Raw genomic sequence first — 4,154 nt, 5'->3', positions numbered from 1 at the left:
GATGAATTATAGGAAAGCACCTGTTGAATTAAATGAGGCTACATTTCAGGCTACTAAAAAACCTGTGTTTGAAATTATTGTGCTGTTTTCGACGGTCTTGGTGCCACAAGGCTGCAAATAAACAGTGGTTCTTATTTTTTAAAAAGGACAGTAATTAGCTACATACAAACTTTAGACCTTAAAGCCTCAGGTGAATCTCAAGCACAATTTCATAATTATTAAAGAAGTGGGGCTCTCTGCTCTTCCCTCTTTGACAGACAGTTGCATCTTCTTGTGCAATACTGGCCCCATCCCTGAGACAGTCATGAAGGTCAGAGTAAATCGATTTGTCCACATTGGATGCCTGGTCGCCAGGATGCTTTTAACTCTGTCAAAATGGATATTGCACATCAATGACCCCTTCACTGACCTCAGCTACATGGTCTACATGCTCCAGTATGATTCCACCCATAGCAAGTTATGACACAATCAGGCTGAGAATGGGAAGCTTGTCATCAACGGAAGGCCCATCTTCATCTTCTAGGAGCAAGCTTCCACCCACATCAAATGGGGTGATGCTGGTGCTAAATATGTTGTAGAATCCACTGATGTCTTCACTAACTTGGACAAGGTTGGGGCTTATGAAAGGATGGAGCCAAAAGGGTCATCCTCATCTCTGTCCATTCTGCCGATGTCCGCATGTTTGGGCATAAATCATGAGAAGTATGACAATAAACTCAAGATTGTCAGCAATGACTCCTCTACCACCAACTGCTTGGGTCCTCTGGGCAAGGTCATCCATGATGACTTTGGCATGATGGAGGGACTCATGGCCACGGTCTATGCCATCACTGCCACCCAGAAGACCGCAAATGGCTCCTCTGGGAAGCTGTGGTATTATGGCTGTGGGGCTGCCCAGAAGACCATCATCCCTGCTTCTATGGGCACTGCTAAGTCTGTGGGCAAGGTCACCCCTGAGCTGAATTGGAAGCTCACTGGCATGGCCTCCCAGATCCCAAATCCCAGCTCCAATGAGTCAAGAATCTAACCTGTGGTCTGGAGAAAGCCACCAAATGTGATGACATTGAGAAAGAAGGTGGTGAAGCAGGCAATAGAGGGCCCCCTAAAGGACATCCTGGGTTACATTGAGGACGGGCTGCCTCCTGTGACTTTAACAGTGATACTCCCACGTTCACCTTTGATGCTGGGCTGGCATTGCCCTCGGTGGCTGCTCTGTCAAACACATTTCCTGTTATGACAATGGGTTTGGCTACAGCAAAAGGGTGGTGGGCTTTATGGTCCATATGGCTTCCAAGGAGTAAGAGATCCCTGGACCACCAGCCTCAGTGAAAACAAGATAAGGAAGAAAGAAGCCCTCAGCTCCTAAGGAGTTCTTGCCCCAGCTCAATCCCCCAACACACTGAGAATATCCCATCCTCAACAGTTTCCATCCCAGAGCTCCTGAAGAAGAGGGAGAGGATTAGGGAGCCCTCCCTGGTCATGTATCACCAATAGAGAACAATGTGCACAGTCAAAAAGGAAAGGAAAAAAAAAAAAAGAGATGGTCTGCGAACATTAGAAATGAAAGTGGAGATCCGCAGAAGCTAGGAGGAGTTTATAAAGGATGAGTCAGGTCAGACTAGCTTCATTCTCCTTTGGACAAAAGTTCTAAAGAGGTGGCTTATATTCATCTGGATTAAGCAAGGCATTTGGCACAGTCAAAACAGAAACATAACCTGGATAATCGTACAGGGAAATAGATTCATAAGTAAGTGCCTAACAACCATATCAAAGATCCCAGTAACTGAACTGATTAACTCCTAGAGCACAATTTTCTATTGTTTATCAAAGGTCTCTCTTTTTTTTTCTTTCTTTCTTTTTAAAAATAGCTACCACATTTGAGCACCTACTATGTGTTAGGCATTGTGCTAATCCCCCGACATGAATTTTATCCCCACAATAACCAAAAAGATAGATAGTTTTCAAATTTTACATTACCTAAATTGAAAGATTGGTCCAAGGTCACCAAGCTATAGTCAGGAAGTACAAGCTTTTCAAATATGCAAATTACATGAAGCTGGAGAAAGAACAAATATGTTGGACTCTAGAATCAGGCTCTAAAAGAATCTAAACTCACTAGTACATCAGATTAAATATGAAATTCATAGGTATTTTATTTGTTAACAAGCTCATTCTGAGTCAGGAGTGTTGACGTGGCTGCTGAGAAAATGAAAAGATTCTGAGGTCTTACTGTAGGATAAGATTATCTGAAGAAAGGGAGGTGGCATGCTTGTTTTTTTCAGTATTTTCAGTTCCAAACTCTATACCTTAATATGGGGTGCATTGATCAGGATTTTTTCCTTGTTAATGACAGAGACTCCATATGCAAGAAAGGAATTTTTTGGCTTACAGGGCTGAGAAGAGTTTTCAGGTAACCTACAAACCTGGAGAAAGAGCTGCTAGAACCTTGACTTGAGGGATGGAAAATAGGGTCTCAGAGCGAATTTCTCATCTCTGCTTATCACTGCTCATTTTGCATGCTGGTCTTACCCTCTGTTATTTCATACAGGCCTTCACCACTGTCAGGGACCATTACTATCAAGAGTCTCAGCTTAGCTGTTACAGTGGAAAGGGAAAGCTTCTGGCCCTGTACCCTGATGGCAATCCCTGAGAAGAATTCTGTTTGGCCATGCTGTAGCCATATAGAAACCTTTGTCTGAATCACTACTGTCAGAGAGATGGGGTAATATGGTTGGCCATGATTTTGTCATATGATCACTTTCTTGGCCAGTGGCTGCCTAGGGTGTGGGGAAAAGCAGAATCTGTTACTAGAAGAAAGAGGATGAAGAGCTGGCTGAGCACATCACACTTGGTTTATTAACTTTGGACATGTTCCAAGAGGAACAGGGAAAGGGAAGAGAATTGAAACTGCGCTACGAAGACCAGATGAAGAACCAGAGATAGTTACTCTTGAAAAAAGGAAAGTTCAGAGAAGACAAAAGGATTGCTAAAAAAGAAAAAGTAAACAACGTTTACATAGTTCAAGGGACAGAATCTGAACATCCTCATTGGAAGAAGGATTTCATTTTTAAGATGTTTTCAACTTTATGATATTTTAACTTTCAAAGCCAAGAGCTGTCCAAGGTGTCTCTAGATGGCATAGGAACTCTGTCATTTCCATTTTGAAGGCATAAGCTGTTTTACCACTTGACAGGGAAGTTGCAGATGTGTTATGAGTATCAGATGAATGGCTGGACTAAATTACTTTAAGTAAGAGAGAAGCAATGGCTAAACCTAGATTTTAAAGTCAAATATGAATATGAATCTAAGCTTTGGTACTTACTATTTATGTGAAGTTGGACAAACTGCCTACTCCCTTTAAGCTTCTTTTTTTTTTTTTTTTTTTTTTTTGTGTGGTACGCGGGCCTCTCACTCTTGTGGCCTCTCCCGTTGCGGAGCACAGGCTCCGGATGCGCAGGCTCAGCGGCCATGCCTCACGGGCCCAGCCGCTCCACGGCATGTGGGATCTTCCCGGGCCGGGACACGTACCCGTGCCCCCTGCATCGGCAGGCGGACTCTCAACCACTGCGCCACCAGGGAAGCCCTTAGCTTCATTTTTAAAATGGAGATTGTTATTATTACCTTGCAGGACTACTGTGAGTAGTGGCGATACCCTACAGAGAATTCCTTCTTCATTGATAACTCTTAATAAATTATAGTTTATGTGTATAAATATGCACACACACGTATATCCTGAGATTCTCTGACATCCTTTAAATATAGAAGCATGCCAAACCCAAACCATAATAAACCCTTACATATGCACAGATCATGGCTATGCAAGTACCTGTGTGTTTGGAATGAGAGAAAGACCAGGAATGCAAGGGCAGCTGAGTGCATATAGTAAGAACGTATCAAGAAAATGTATCAAGACTGTCCACCATCTTGGAATTTACTGTCCTAAAATCCTAGCATCCCTTTGGTAGCTTTCAGAAAATTTGGATTAGCAAATAGGATCTAAACATGTATTTCATGAGGATTAAATGAGATGATAAGTGCAAATTTGCTTAGAAAAATTCCTAGTACCCAAGGAATTTTATTACCTCTCAATAAAATTTTATTATTATTTTCATTAAAGGTTTATCATACAGTCTCCTTCTACTATAATATGAGCT

At 42.2% G+C, this 4,154-nt stretch overlaps 1 pseudogene across 1 annotated transcript; it reads left to right on the top strand.

Moving 5' to 3' along the window:
- The first annotated feature begins 418 nt into the window (after positions 1-418).
- LOC309965961 (glyceraldehyde-3-phosphate dehydrogenase-like) lies at positions 419-1,301 on the top strand (annotated as a pseudogene). The gene has a single exon. The product of its transcript is annotated as a glyceraldehyde-3-phosphate dehydrogenase-like (transcript).
- Positions 1,302-4,154: the final 2,853 nt, after the last annotated feature.

This window comes from Leucopleurus acutus (assembly GCF_964270905.1).
Source record: "Leucopleurus acutus genome assembly, chromosome: 8".
NCBI lineage: Eukaryota > Metazoa > Chordata > Mammalia > Artiodactyla > Delphinidae > Leucopleurus > Leucopleurus acutus.
This window is presented reverse-complemented; position numbering and strand designations above follow the sequence as displayed.